We start from the raw sequence: 16,581 nt of genomic DNA, 5'->3' as shown, positions 1-16,581 counted from the left end.
TGTCTCTATATCGTTTCAGATTCGGATCCTTTTCTAAGAGCTTTTCGTATTATCAGTGAGTTAATTCCTTAATTTTTTCTCATAAACTTCCTTTTTCTCATCATGTACCTCCCTTACGCAGTAACTCGAGTCTTCTATCATATTAGAGCTTACACTTTTTCTCCCTTTCTCTTCTACAAAAGGTAGTTATCAATACCATTGCTGATACTTTTCCTCCTCTTCTCTCTCTTTTTTTTTTTTCTAACATCTAGAAGGTATTATTTTTACCATTGTTGGTAGCTAAAAAAAAAAAGTTTCCCTGTTTTTCTTTGAGAAACTGATGGGTTTAAGAAATGCACTTCCTTTGGGCGCAAGATCCCTAACTCTGCCCCCAGGGAGTGTGTTGCCTGGGAGCTTCACACTGAAACACAGACTGCTCCATTTGTGCAGCTTTTAATTGAAGGCCCTGAGCAACACTCGGAACAAATTAGTTCTGAAGGGCTTGCTGCCACCTTCGTCCTCTTATGTGCTCAATGAGCTCTGCCCCCCCCCCCAAAAAATCATGCAAAGCCTCTTCAGAGGCAGAAGAATCAAGAAAGCAGTCTCTGCCTTGCTCTCCTAAGTCAGCTGCTTCTTTGGAGCCACCTTCATAAATTCAAAAGAAATTGGATCCGACCACTTCAGATATGAAGCAAAAACGGTCTGATCCCACATCCTCGAATCCGACAGCTTCTTTTACTAATTCCCCAAGGACCCAGTCCCCAGAGTTTCCTGTGGAGCCTGTTTCTCATCTGCTCCATTCTCCTTTCCTTCAAGAAACCCCATGAAGAGAATCTCGATCCCAGTCTACCACTTTCTCCATCAGGTCCTCCAGGAGCCTTTCAAAAGCCAAAGTGGATAGGATGATGATGGGGGTTATATTGGCTTCAGCTCCCATTGGATCTGTGAGCCATCCTTCTGCTTCTCATGCTGTGATTTCTCCTTCTCCAATCCCTCCAGCGATTTTGGAGCCTTTGGATCCAAAGGCAACTGTGTCTTCAACTGACAGTTTCCCTGACTTGATCTGCCCCAGTTCCTTTGGACCAGAATGAGTCTAGGAACCGAAGTGTCAACTTTGGGTCTGGGAAGCTGGGTTCCACTCTGGGGTTGTCAGAGCTGTCCCCGCTACTTGGAGCTTCAGTGTTAGACTCCCTGTTTGAGGCATGGGTCCAGGCAGGGCATGGTGGCACCTGGAGCCCCTGCTCTAGTGCAGCCAGCTAAGGGTTCTCCTGGTCCTTCTGCTTTCGAGGTGGTTGAGAGGATCTTATCATATCTGAGAGATTCAACTACTCTTTCTTCTTCGGATCCTACAGCCCTGCCTCCTTTAAGTCCAAATTTTGAACTGATCAGACCTATCACACAGGGACAAGCTGGTCCCATAAAGCGTCCACACAGTCCCACTCAAGGACTTTCCCCTCTCTTTGGATACCTCTACAGATCATCCCACTGAGGAGTCTCCCCATAAGAGATTGTGCAAAAGGAGACTCATAGACTCACCTCAGGAGCCCCTCACTCTTCATACTTTGATGAAGGGAAAGGGTTCCCCAGATCTCCGCTGGATGACGTCTTCTTCGATGACATCTTAGAAATTCTAAAGCAGAAAGGTGGTTGGTCCTCTGACACTCTCTCCCGGGAGGAGTCACTGTTCCTGGAAACTTTTGGGTTCACCCCATATTCATCTTGGGTGACTCCCCGGCAGATGAGCTTATAAATTTAGTTTCTCACCAGGTGTGGAAGGAACCGGATATTATAGAACCAGTGCCCCAGAATCCTGATATGTTTCTTGCCCCGCCCCAAGGACAGGTCACACTGGTGCAGGGGAGTTCCTTTTGATGTTATGGTTGTGGCGGCAACCACAAAGAAGGAGCTAGCAGAGCTCCTCTGTCCATCCTCCTAGCAGAGAGTCCAGGATGTTAGACAGATTCAGGAAGCACATTTTTGCTTCATCAACCCTTGCCTTTCATCTCTGAATTACTTGGCACATTTTACTAGACTACAGCAGGATTTGACTAAAAAGCTTTCCAGATCCCTCTCTGAATCCATGTCGGTGAAGGACTACAGAAAGTCTTCATAAGTGAGCACTCTTATCCATCTCTAATGCATCCATGAGGCTAATTTCCCATGATGCTGAGGGTACCTCATGGGCGGCTGGTTAAGGCATAGCTATTAGGAGACATGCCTGGATGTGCTTGTGCAACTTTACACAGCCTTTCAAGTCTTCTTTCATTAATGCTATCTTTGACTGATTATCTTTGTTTCATCCTACTATTAAGGATATGCTTTCCCAGAGTGAAGAGGGTGGAAAAACCTTGTCTGCTGTAGGGATATGCTTTTCTACTCCTCAGCGATCCTTTTCCAGTAACCAGTGAGGAGGTAGGAAAATGTGGTTCCGTAAGTCCCGTGGTCCTTTCCAGGATTCGCACAGGGATATCTCCCCGTGGGGCAGAGGGGGGAGATCTAATGAAAATGCCATCCTCATGTCAGGGGAGGACCACAGAACCAGGGTTTCTGAGATTCCTATTCAGTAAACCTTTTCATTTCACCTGAAATGTTGACGGACTGTCCACCTCTGGAGGCAGACTGGGGTCTGTTGTCTCTGCACCCAGACACCTGGGCACCAATAACAAAAAAAACCCGTCTTGGGTGCTAAAAATTATATCCAGAGGTTATTTAATACCATTTTCCCCCAACTAAAATGAAAAAGCATCCCAAAATTCCACTCGGCCAGAGGGAAGCAGCAGCTCAAAAAATTCAAAAGCTGTGAGACAAAAGATTCATCCAGGAGATCCCACCAGTCCAGAAAGGATTCAGAACGTAAGATTCTTTTTAGTGCCCAAGAAAACTGCGGACCTGAAACCAAATTGAATCAGTTTGTTAAAGTGTTCAAAATGCGTACTGTCACATCAAGATGAACAGACAATCTCAAAGTTTTCTGCAGTTTTGGCTGGAGGTTAGTCACTATCAGTTTAAAGCCCTGCTCTTTGGTCTCACCACAGCCGCCAGGGTGTTTACTAAGTGTATGGCAGTGGCAGCAGCTAGACATCTGGCTCCTCACCGCTCCATCCAGGCATCTACTAGAGAAATCCAAGGGCTACTTGCTGCACCTATCTCTGCGCATCTCAGTCAACATCTGCAAGCCTCCTGTACAACCTGTTCAGAGACTGGAGTTCATAGGTACTCAGATGAACACAGTCAGTCAAGAGGAGCAGATTATTGCACACACTTCTCCCCCAGCCAGACTTATTCTTCAGGCTGCAGGGTCAATGGCAGCAGCCATAATCTTAGTTCTTATGTCCCACTTTTATATGCGCATTCTTCAATGGATTCTAGGTGTTCAATGGTCTGTTCTTCTCCATCCCTTGTCCTTCCCAGTCAAACTCAAGTATGGAAAGACCATCTACATTGGTGGATTTAGTCAGACAAAGTTTCCCAAGGCCATTCTGTCGTACTTCTGCCCCCAGTAGCCATGGTAACCATGGAGCCTCCCAACTGTGGGAGAGGCAATTCTTTGGATGAACAGTCCAAGGCATGTCATCCCCAGAAGAAACCAATTTGCACATCAATAACCTAAAGATGAGTGGCCCTACTAGTCAGTCTTGCAGGCCTTCCAGACAATTGCAGTTCAAACTGACAACATGTCTGTGGTTCGCTAGATATGCAAACAGAGGGGGCCCGATCTTATCCCCTTTGTTGAGAGGCAATGAGAGAGTGGCAGTTGGCGATCTGTCCAACAGCTTTCTTATGGCAGTGCACATACCGAGGAAATCCAATGTGTTAGCAGACAAACACAGCAGGTCTATTCTGATGCTTCACGAGTAGTGTCTCAATCTGTCAGTGTTGGAGTCACCCTTGCTGCAATCTCTTTGCATCTCTCCACAAGTGCAGCAGGTATTTTAGCCCTAATCCTCCCTCTGGGGGATTCACAGAGATACTCTAGTCCATATTTGGCCCTCCGGTCTTTTTTATGCTTATCCCCGATATCTCTAATTTCCAAATTTTTACAGAAGGCACTTTGGTTGAAAAGCACGATAGTCCTCATTGCTCCCTTTTTGCCTTGTCAAGTGAGGTCCCCTTCCTATGGTCTCACCTTCACTATCCACATTGGATACTGGACCACAGTCCAGAATTTCTCTGTAATCCCACAGGTATGTACTATCCAGACATTACAAGCCTCAAGTTGACTGCATGATTTCTCCAGTTCCCCGCTTGTAGTTAAACAGACCAGGCTTTCCTCTCCAGTCTGACAGATAATTCTTCCCACAAGGCCTCTACCAGGAAGATCTACGAAAGTAAATGGAAGCTGTTCTCTATCTGAGCTCTACAGAGAGAATTGGACCACTTCACTGATTCTATTTCTGCTGTCCTTGAGTTTTTAGCATCTATTTTTCAAGAAGGAGCTAGTTTCACTACTGTCAAAGTACAGTTGGCAGCCATATATAATTTTCACTTGGACAAAAATGCTTCATTGGTTTCTTCAAAAATTGTGCAAAGCTTTTCTCAAAGGTACTTTCTTGCTTAGGCCCCCAGTGAAGGACCCCTCCCCTCCCCATGGGATTTGTCAATAGTGCTGCAAAGGTCATCTCAAAAACCGTCAGCTAAATCTGATTTAAAATTTTTATCGTAGAAAACTGCCTTTCCTAGTGGTTGTTGCATCGTCTCAGAGATGAGTTTCTGAACTCCAGGCTCTGTCTTCCAAATTTCCTTATCTTGTTTTTCACAGTCAGGGTTACCTGAGGAGAATACATGCTCCATCATTTGGATGTACATAAGCAACTACGTTTTTACATTCATAGAACAAAAGATTTCAGGAAGTCAGTGCAATTGTTTATTTCCCCCATACAACCTGAGCTCACCAGTTTAAAAAATTACCCTAGCCAAATGGCTTACTGATTGCATTTCCTTTGTTTACAGTCAGCAAGCTTTGTTCCTACCTAGGCCTCCTAAAGCACACTCCACCAGGTCCATGGCTACATCTTCCACTTTTTGGTTTAGAACTTCTATTGGTGACATTTGTGCAGCAACTACCTGATCTAATGCTCTTTTACCTTTATTATTCATTACAAATTAGATTTGCCTTCCAGGAGCAGGGCTGCCTTTGGTTCTGCAGTACTCCTGAATATCTTTCTGTGAGGGCCACCCAAGGTCCATGTAGCTGGGGACTCTGTCCCAATAGTAAGGAATGAATGAGAAGGACAGCATTGGATATTAAAGTTATGTACTCACCATAGTTATGCATCTGTCTTGCCAATTTCCATTCTTCCTCATCTCCCCACCCTCCATCTCCTTTCCTGTTAACTCCTAGAGTGAACTTATGGTTATTGTGGAACTTCTGTTCCAGGCTTGAACTTCAGTTCTCTGCTACTCCTCTTTGTCTTAACCTAGGGTTAGTTCATCCTATGGCTTTTAAGGCAGCAAACTCGATCTGAGGTATCGCAAGTTAACTAGGGCATTATCTGTAGAAGGAGGAGTTCAAGAGTTTGATCCGAGAGTCTAGTAAATGAGATAGAGTCAGATCCAACCAATAGTTGAGGAATGAAAATGGATAATACAGATGCATAGTTATGGTGAGTACATAACTTTGATTTTATCTTGGTTTTGCTGCCTCATTTCCTTTAGCTGCCAGTGAGCTATCACTGGAAAAGCACCATTTTACTTGTTTGGACAGCAAAGCCTTTCAGCAATTTTCTTGTTAAATGTAAACAGTAAGGATTCATCTATCCATTTTCCAGTAACCTGCTTTACCCTTTTACAGGATGCCACTTTGGCCAGTATATTACGTAGATTGACCAACTGTTGGTGCTCCTTTGAGTTTAGGATAGTTCACACCTGATGCTGCTACTACTTTGGATTATCTTTTGAGTGTGTTGTAAAAACTATTTCTGTTTTCTTAAGTTATACCTATTGTGAGTGTCTGCTTACCTGCTTAAAATGTTTTTCTCTTCCATCTATGTTGAGCCTCATCAGTAAGAGTTTCTATTCTGTATGTAATTTGTTTGCATAGCAGTGCCAGTGGCATCCCCAGGGGTAAAAAATTTTTTAGCTCCCTTCACCTGACCATCAGCTGCCACTGACTCCTCTTATTCACTGGATCTACCAAACCCGCATTACACTACCCTGTAGTCTGCCCCACCCACTTCTGAGGCTAGGGAAGGCACTGGTGCAGCATCATGCTGCTGCTGATGAGTATGCCCTAACCTCATCACCTGCTGCAGCAGCCTTGAGCTCTGTTATGGCTGCTACATGCATGCTTCCTTGATTGTGCAGCCTCCCAATCAAGTGGAACACCTCTTGCAGCAAGGAGCGTGCTATATTACAGAGAGCCTAGTTGTTTTCCTGACTTCTCTAGGATGGATGAGCTGTCATCGGCTGCTCCCTCCCATCCACTCCCAGGGAGGGTTGTGGTCCTTCACTGGTGGCCTGTGCCGCGAGTCAGCCTCCCTCCCTCCCTTCCTTGAATGGATGAGCCATCTCCAGCTGCTCCCTTCCATCCCCTCTCACCTAGGCTGCGAGTCAAACATAGGTCATCTGGGATTAGGAATAATGTAAGTTTGAGAAACACTGTTTTTTTTTTTTTTTCTCTTTCAAAAATAGTTGTTGACTTCCAGCTAAATCAGTCCATTCCTCCTTGTTTTATATATGGAGTGTTTCCCTGCCTCTTTGTGGGAGGAGTGTGCACTCTGGCGAAATTAAGATGGTTGCTAATTACTGTGATGAGAGAGCAGTGAACCATTTCTGAAATATGGATCCAACCTCTCCCAAGACCTGTGACTAATATTCTTTTCCAAGTGAATTGTGCAGCAGTTTTGCTTGTAATCTAATATAATTTCACATCAAAGTACCATTTTCTGATGTCTATTCTTAACTATTGAATGGAGTTAATACACTCATTAAGACTGTTTTCCATTTATTAAAAAATTAAATAAAGGGTATAAAGTTATTTTTCTTTCATGACTGCTTTCACTCTTCAAGTTCTTGCATTCCTTCTGGCTCTCACATCTTGAATCCTTATAACAGCTGTAGCTATAGCCACTCTTCTTATTTCTTAAGCATCATTTCCTCCCATCATCGCAGTTCTGTATGCCCTGCTTGGTTGTAATTCACTTTTTTCTTTATCTCTACTCCCAATTATTATACCTTTCCAAAATTTTCATGTCATAAACTTAATATTTGATGGTTTACTGCTAATATTGAATGATATTTGTAATCTTTTTAATTCTACATTGTAACTGAAATCTGTTTTATTTTATTTTGTATGTAATGTGCAAACATCTGTTTGTAGATGTGGTAGAGCTTTGCATACCGTGGGCAGCAACCAGCTGCTGTTTGCAGTTGTATACTAGAGCTGTGGTTAAAGTTGAAACATAAACGTACAGGAAAAAAATGCATATTTCCAGTTTCCTAATAAATACAACTGCCATGTACATACACTAAACATCTGCCCATCAGTTACTGTCATGACATCAATGAGTTGAAATTGGAGTTGGGTTTTCATTAGATTCCAAATGTAACATAAGATGTTATGTAGTCCTATCTCGCCGTAATTCTTGCTGGATGAGTTCAGAGCTGATCCTTGGCTCCGACTCGGCCGATACTAAAGCTCGAGAGCTTTTACTGGCTCGAGGCTATCCCCTGTCCCATGGTGCCTCACGGCAATTCCTCAGATCTTGTTTGCCACGAAAGCTTCGAGGTTGTCTTCTTACTGGCTCGTTGGCTAAGTAAAATTTTTTTGATATTTTTCACCATATTTTTTCACCTTTTTCTGTTAATTAGTTTTTCCTATTATCTGAGTGATTGTAGTGAGTGTTTGCCGCCCCTGTTCCCTTTTCTCAAGGATTGTACGGCCCATTTTAGTTAGAGGGCCTTTCCTCTCTGAATGCTAGTCCTTCTATATAAAAAAAAAAAAATAATTTTTATATATATATATATATATATATATTCTCCTTATGTAGTTGTACTATTGGTTTATTGTTGTATATTTTTTTCTTCTTAGTAGAAATATGTCTAAAGTTAAAGGCAGAGAACATAAAGAACACCTCCCTTCTGGCTTTAAAAAATGCAACAAATATTCTCAGAAAATGTCATTGATTGACAGTCACTCCAGCTGTGTGTACTGTCTTGGAGAGGCTCATTTACAAGAACCCTATACTTTCTGTCATGCTTTCAGCTCTAGGGTTCTTAATGAAAGAAAAATAAAACTTATAGACAGGGGCCTTATGACTAGTTCCTTCCAGGAAGAGCTGGAACATGGTCAGACAGTTCCCAAAACTCATAAAAGGAAATCTCCATCTGTTCCAGCTTCAGAACCATCAAAAAAATCTAAAGTGACGGAGCCAAAGAGTTCTGGCTCCGATTCTGCTTCTTCAGCCTCAGTGCCGTCTGTTTCATCGGTGCTGAGACAACCTTCTGTGGCGAGACACTCACATGTGTTAGAACCAGTTTCACCAACTTTGAGATTTCCTATTTTGGAAAGGAGGAGAACTCCATCTATCTCCACCCATTCCTCCAGGACACTTTCTGATGAAGATGTCAAGCGGGTGGTGAAGAGGCTGCTCTGTGACCCGGCGCTGGCAAAAATTTTACCTCCTCTGCACCCAGTGGCTTCGGAGCTGTCCCATCTTCAGGCTACTGCTCTTCCTCCAACTGCTTCGCTCACGGAGTCGAATGCTTCGGATCCTTCAGTGCTGGAATCTTCTGTTCTGAGAATTCTTCCTGGTTCCTCAGAGCTGATAACTCTATCCTCATCGGCTCAGTCTGGAGCCAAGGGGTCTGGGAGCAATGCTCTCAGGTCAACTCCGAGAGGGATAGTCACCCCGTTTTTTTCTTCGTAACCCACCCTCCCTCTCGGTGCTTTGGCTCATGTGAGCTCGGCTCCCACATCCGCTTCGGAACCTGTCCCTCCTACTCGGAGTCGACCTTCCATTTCCTCGGAGCGATCTTCGGAGCAGGGTGGTAAGGCTTTCGAAGCGATAGAGAAAGCTTTGTCTAGTGCCAAAGCTCTGGACCCGATGTCCCTTCAGCAGCCGGTAGCAACCTCTTCTCCCCCACCTGCCCTTAAGAGTAGGGAACCAGAATTCCAAGGAGCCCTTATTGGAGGTGTCCCCTCTTCTGAGACCTCCCCAGATTATCCTACTGGAGAGGTCCCTCGGAAGAGACTTTGTAAGAGGAAGCACATTGACTCACCTGAGTCTGTCACTTCGGACACTGATTTGAATGAGTCAGAAGGGTCCCCAAAATCCCCCTCTGAGGATGTCTCCTTTGCAGACATCCTTGAAATCCTTAGACATAGGGGTGATTGGAAGATCTCTAACCCTACTGAGGATGAATCAGTGTACCTTGAGGCTTTTGGTTCCCGACCTTCCACCTCCTGGGTGACACTGCCATATGTTCAACTTTTAGGGGCCATATCCCAGAAAGCTTGGACCTCTCCTGACACAGTGGAGCCAGTCCCAAGGAGGTCAAACAAATTTATGACCACTAGAGAAGACAAATCTTTTCTAACTAAGGGAGTTCCTGTGGATGCTATGGTGGTGGTAGTGGCCACGAAGAAGGAGTTGTCAGAGACATCCTCAAATATCCATCCTCCTAATAAAGAGTCTAGGACGATGGATAGGTATGGAAAGTGTACCTTTTCTTCAGCAGCATTTACCTTACGATCGCCGAATTACCTATCCTATTTTACTAGACTTCAAAGGGATTTCCTGAAGGAGTTGGGAGATACCCTTCAGGGTTCAGTAGCTTCGGGATCTGCTGACAAGGTATCTGTGCAGCTCTCCACCCTTACATCTATTGTTAACTTCTCCATGAGGCTGATTTCCTATGCAGCTGACGGAGCTAGTAGAGCAGCCGCAGCAGGGATCTCTCTTAGGAGACATTCCTGGATGCGTCTATGCAACTTTACGGAATCCTTTAAGTCTTCCTTTGCCAACGTTCCCTTTGATGGTTCATATCTCTTTGGACCTCAGGTAAAAGAGACTTTGACCAGGTGCGAATAGGAAGGGAAAACCTTATCTGCTGTCTGAGTCTCTTTCTCCCTTCCTTCTGGATCCTATCCCAAGGGTCAAGCAGTAGGGAAAATGTGGTTACATAAATCCCAAAAAGGTTTTCCTCGGGCACAAGGTCAGCCCTCCCCTAGAGGCAGAGGGGGAGGTTATAATGGAAGACGCCGTGCTTGCGGCAGAGGAGGTCCGCAACACCAGGGTGATAGAGATGCTTTCTCTGATCGCCCCTTTCATCTCCCCTGAGGGGTTAACAGACTGTCCATCTCTGGAGGCAGTCGGGGGTCGTCTCTCACTGTACCCAAGCGCCTGGCTACAAATTTCCCAAGATCAATGGATACAAAATATAATTTCCAGAGGTTACCTCATTCCCTTTGTTTCTGATCCCCCTGTAAATTGGTCTTTACCAGATGTGTGCCACCCATTCAAAAAGACCGTGCCACATCAGAGGTCATCTCATTGCTTCAAAAAAGAGTCATCCAAAAAGTCCCCACAGAGCAAATAGGATCCGGAACTTAAGATTCTTTTTAGTTCCAAAAAAGACAGGGGACTGGAGATCAATTCTAGATCTCAGCAAGCTAAACAAGTCTGTAAAAAAAAAAAAAAAAAAAAAAAAATCAAAGTTCCGTATGATCATTCTGCAGTAAATTTTTCCATTATCAGAAAAGACAATTGGGTGTGCTCCATAGATCTTCAGGACGCGTACTGCCATATCAAAATGGACAGGCGCTCCAGAAGACATCTACGCTTTTGGCTGGGAGCTAGTCATTTTCAGTTTCAAACACTGCCCTTTGGCCTCACTGCAGCCCCTGGAGTGTTCACCAAATGTATGGCAGCGGTCACGGCTCACCTGAGGCATCAGGGATTCCAGGTGTTTCCGTACTTAGATGACTGGCTCCTCACTGCTACCACCAAGCACCAACTAATCCAAGCCAGGGACGAGGCTCTATCCTTGTGCGCCAGATTAGGGATTATGCTAAATCTAAAAAAAATCTGCCTTATCTCCATCACAGCGCATTGTCTTCTTAGGCTCAGTCATAAACTCTACCACCGTGACAGCAAAATTGACTCCAGAAAGGATAGGATCGTTGCACAACCAACTCAGATTATTACTGAACAAAGACAAAGTACAGGCCAGGATAGTTCTTCAAGTTCTAGGGAGTATGGCATCCACCATTCTCTTAGTTCCCCTAGCCCGTCTACACATGAGAGTACTTCAGTGGCTACTATTTGCCCAGTGGTCAATGCAGGATCTACTCTTGTCCCACCAAATACTCAATTACAAACTCCTGCAAGAAGGAGCTAACATGGTAGTTACATACAGATCAGCTTTATCTAGGTCGTCCCGTTGTTCTACCTCAACAAAATGCAGTCTTAACCACGGACGCTTCCCAGATAAGGGTGGAGGGGCATTATCTGGGAATGACTGTCCAAGGTATATGGCAGGATTACAAGAACCACTTGCACATAAATGTTCTGGAGATGAGAGCAGTGCTATATGTGTTGCATAACTTCACAGCTCTCTTTCCACCGAGACAATTGCAATTTAATCAGACAGCATGTCTGTAGTGTGATACGTAAACAAGCAAGTGGGAACCAAGTCTTTGTCGAGAGGCACAGAGAGTATAGCAATGGCTGATGGACACTCAACGCTTTCTGGTAGCAACTCACATTCCGGGTAAGTCCAATGTGATAGCAGACAAAGTGAGTCGAGCAATTCTGATGCCTCACGAGTGGTCCCTGAAAACAGAAGTTGCAGAAAAGATTTTCCGCAAATGGGGCCAACCTTGCTGCGACCTATTTGCCACGTAGATGAACACCAAATGCAGCAACTACTTTGCCCTCATTCCCCATCCGGGGATGTCTCCCAGGGATGCTCTGGTCCACAATTGGTCTCCGGGACTTCTTTATGCCGTTTCACCCTTTCCTCTCATACCAAAAGTGATTCTGAAAGCAAAACTGTTGAAGAGTACCCTGATCCTCATTGCTCCGTACTGGCCTCACCAAGTCTGGTTCCCCTTCCTGTGGCCCCATCTCTTGAAGGAACCATGGATTCTGGAACCATCTCCAGACGTTCTGATTCATCAGTCAGGACCATTTCATACTACCATCCAAACCCTGAAATTGACAGCATGGCTGCTCCAGTTCCTAGAGTAACCAGGTGTATATCCTTTCACCTACCATTAAACACATTCTCATTTCTTCCTACAAACCTTCCACTAGGACATTATATTCCAGCAAATGGAAAAGGTTTTCCATTTGGGCAGCTAAACAAGGCATCGATCCCTACTCCGCTCCCATAGAATCTATCCTGTCCTCATTTGCATCTATTTTTCAAGAAGGAGCTGCAGCTGCTACCATTAGATTCAGTTAGCTGCCATCTCTAATAATCATTTCGGGAACTTGGGAAATCCCATTGTGTCCCACTCTTTATGCAAAACCTTTTTGAAAGGAGTCCTCCTTCTCAGACCTCCAATCAGGCAACCTCTGGAGCCCTGGGACTTAAACTTAGTTCTGACCTCATTGATTTCTCCACCGTTTGAACCGTCGTCTTCATCTGACTTGAAATTGTTTTGGAAGACTTTGTTCTTAGCTGCTATAACATCTGCTAGGAGGGTTTCAGAATTTCAAGCCCTGACCATTTGACCTCCTTATATTATATTCCACAAGGATAGAGTTTCCCTAAGAACTAATCTTTCCTTCCTTCCTAAGGTATGTTCAGAACATAATCTAAACACAACTATTGAATTACCAGTATTCTTCCCAAATTACAGTAATAAATCAGAATACAGACTACACCAGTTAGATGTCCATAGAATTCTCCAATTTTACCTGCATAGGACTAAAGATTTTCGGAAATTGCATCAATTGCCTGTTTCCTTCTCAGACAAAAGCAAAGGCTTGCCCGTCTCCAAGGTAACTCTGTCTAAATGGCTTTCAGACTGCATCTCATTTGCTTAACAAAAATGCTGGGAAACTACCTGCTAAAGTAAAAGGCCATTCAACTAGAGCAGTATCAGCTTCATATGCCTTCAGATCAAAACTCCCAACTGATATCATTTGTGCAGCAGCTACTTGGGCAAGACCTCATACCTTTGTCACTCATTACAAATTGGATTTGGCCTCCTTTGGGTCCACTGTGCTGAAGAGTCTCTTTGCTTGAGCCACCCGGAATAAAGGTGCTGGGGATGCTGTCCCATCCAGCAAGAATTATGGCGAGATAGGACTGCATAACATAAAGAAGTTATGTACTTACCATAACGTTCCATGTTTGTAGTCCATCTCGCCTACATTTTTGAGTCCCACCCTCCTTCCCCCTTCCTGTATCCTGGAGGAACTGGTGGACTATCCATTATGCTGTCTGACCTTGATGTTCTTCGCGTTTCACTGTTGCAGTCATTACATTTGGGTAGTCTGCTGGCAGGTTGCCCTCAGTCGGCCTGATTAAGAAAGTCTTGAGTCCTGCATCGATTGCTGTCCCTTCTTCCATGACGTCAGGTCATCAGGGGTATAAAACATGCAGCCGACACCATTACATCAGTCTTTCTTGCCATGCGGTGCCCAAAGCCGAAGCAGTTCGCAAGTGCCGGTCGGCTCCTGAAATTTTCATTTTCGAGTTTCAGAACCAAAGTCTTCAACTAAAAGCTAAGTAACCCCATTGGGGAAACTTTTTCTTGCTCCTTACCGATGTCAGTAAATGTTAATAATTGTATTACTTGTGGGAAGTAAATACCTCATAAGAATTTTCATTTGTACTGTATTCCTTGCCTAGGCCCTGACCACAACGTACCTTGTTGTCAGTTTTGTGCTTTATTTAATCAGCGCACTATCCGTCGTTGGTACATTTTTGCTTCTAAATATTTCGGTTCTCGGTTTAATTATCCAGAAATGATGTCAGTTAGCCATCCGACTACCGGAATATCGAAAAAACGCAAAGAAAGAGACAGGTAGTTGAGGTCCAAAACTGCCAACGATGCTTCTCCTAAGCCAGTCGCCAGTTCAACGGTACTCAGTGAGGCGCTTTCGCAGCTCCTGATACCCGCTACTTCTGATTCATAGGCCTCTATTGAGACCCATTCGGAGTCCGGTATGCCAAGAGATGCATCACCTATGGAACCCGCAGATGTCTCTACCTTGGATGGGTCCGGAGCCGCTGTGCAGGCACCGGCTTCTGAGGGTGTATTCAGGCCTACAGACTTGCATATTAAACCAACTCCACCTTCAATACTAAGGCCTAAATCTCGATCTATGTCTACAAAAATGACACCCAGGCCACATGTTCAGGCCCCTATGCCTAAAAAACAAATGATCAAAATGGCTGAAGATTTAATTACTCTTATCAGGGGTAGTCAACCCCCCCCCCCCCCTTCTAAGAGGCCTAGGGCTGAATTTGACTATGAATCTTCTGAACAGGACTCTGTTTCTTATGACTCTTCTAATGACCTGGATTTGTCCATACCTACTTATGAGGGCTCTGATGCAGAGGATTCCATTCCCTTTGCTTCTCCCCCTGATGATTTTTCTTTTGGGGAAACTTTACATACCTTAAGGGAGCATTTCCACTGGGAAAGTCAGGATTTTTCTGAATCCAAAAATAGGCTTAGGGATTTCCTTCTTCCTCAGCATAGGCCTTTGGCCATAACTCCTGTACTAGACATTGTTGATGATGTGTTTTCGGAATCCAGTATGGCCCCTGATTCCCTGCCTCTGCCCCTAGTAAACCAGACAGATACTACAGGGTTCCTGAGTCCCACAAATTCCTTTTCAAAAATCCTGTTGCGGACCCTGAAACCATTTCTCAGAGGCCCAAGGGCATTAAGGCTTCTACTGCTAAAAATCCTACTATTTCTGATAGAGACTCCAGGGTGCTGGATAGACGGGGTAAAAAGGTTTATACTTCTGCAACCTTGGCAATCAGGGCTTTAAACTGTCAATTCCATATGCTAAAATATCAACAGCATATCATGGGACTGCTTAAACAGAAAATGATGTTGATGTCTGACTGTGCGGAAAATAAAGATTTACAGGATTTATTGCATTCAGCCGAACATGTTGGAAAACATACTTTGCAATGTGGTTTTGATTCTTTAGAGGCCTCTTGCAGGGCTGCTGTTACTGGGTCTGTGCTTAGAAGGCATGCTTGGCTTAAGGAGCAATCTCTGCCCGATCATGTTAAAGCAAAACATTTGGATGCTCCTTTGTAGCAGGGCTGTCTGTTTGGCAATAAGGCTGAAGAAGTTCTAAAAACGATGGAAGATGAAGCTAAATCTATGCAAACTGTGAAAGATTTCTTGCAAGTGCAACCTCCAAGATTTAGTAGGCACTGGCCTACTAAGAACTGGTCCTTTCCATCTCCTTCCAGAGCCACTCAAGCCAAATCCAGGCACTCCAAATGCGCCAGGTTTCAGTCCCAAGGGACTTTCAGAACTAAGCAATGGGGTGCTTCCACTTCCAAATCTGGAAATAACAAGACACCACCTTATGGTAAACAGTCTCAATGACTTTCCTTTAAAATTACCAAGCACTTCCCTCTCAGCTGCTCCTTTGGGGGGAAAACTGGCTCTTCATGCAAAAAACTGGCAACTTATAACCCACAACAAATGGGTTTTAAATAGGGTCCCAGGGATACATTTCATTTCCACACATTGCCAACTCCAAACGGGTGGCCAGACCTGCCCCCAAATCAGTGGGCGGAGGCTCAGAACCAAGTACTTTCCCTCCTAAACATGGGGGCTATTCAACTAGTACCAGAAGAGGAAAAAGGGACAAGGTTTTTATTCCAGACTTTTCCTGGTACCCAGAACAGACAAATCATGGCGTCCAATTCTGGACCTGTCTACTGTAAATACCTTTCTGGACATTCCAAAATTCAAGATGCTGACTCTTCACCATTTACTTCCTATGCTAAGCAAGGATGCCTGGTTGGCAACTCTAGATTTAAAAGAGGTTTACCTGCATATCCCAGTCAGGGAATCTTGCAGAAGATACCTATGCTTCAAAGCAGGCTACTTGCATTATCAGTTCTCTGCACTGCCCTTTGGCTTGTCTACTGCACACAGGGTATTCACAAAGTGCCTGGCTCCAGTCATTGCATTTTGTAGGCAAAGAAATATTCAAATATATCCATACCTGGATGATTGTCTAATTCAGGCAGAAAACCAGACCATTCTTCTAAAACATCTGGTGTTTGTAAAAAGGGTTCTAACTTGTCTAGGGTACACCATAAACGAAAAGAAATCACAAATGGTACCCTCTCAAAAAATTACATTCCTGGGTGCAAGCTTGAATACAACTGCCCAGATGGCTTTCCTTATGCCAGAAAAGCAAATTAATTTGGTGACTTACTTCAGACAGGTGGCCACAAAAACCCTGCTATCTGCAAGACAAATACTACAAGCCGTGGGGTTCATGGCCTCCTGTATTCTTCTAATTCCATATGCAAGACTGCATATGAGGAAACTTCAGTGGTACTTAAAAAGTTTATGGAGTCAACATTGTCACAGCCTGGAAACAATGATTCCTATCATACCTTGCCTGCAACTAGAGTTCCTTTGATGGGCAGAGGTCT

General features: G+C 44.3%; 1 protein-coding gene across 2 annotated transcripts in view; it reads left to right on the top strand.

The window, feature by feature from the left end:
• The window catches only part of NAXD (NAD(P)HX dehydratase), an 870,139-nt gene that overhangs the window by 831,320 nt on the left and 22,238 nt on the right, over positions 1 to 16,581 (top strand). The window lies entirely within an intron of this gene.

This window comes from Protopterus annectens, chromosome 5.part0 (assembly GCF_019279795.1).
Source record: "Protopterus annectens isolate FY-2018-M chromosome 5.part0, PAN1.0, whole genome shotgun sequence".
Taxonomy (NCBI): Eukaryota; Metazoa; Chordata; order Ceratodontiformes; family Protopteridae; genus Protopterus; species Protopterus annectens.
The sequence above is the reverse complement of the archived record's forward strand: the minus strand, read 5'-3'. Positions and strand labels throughout refer to the sequence as shown.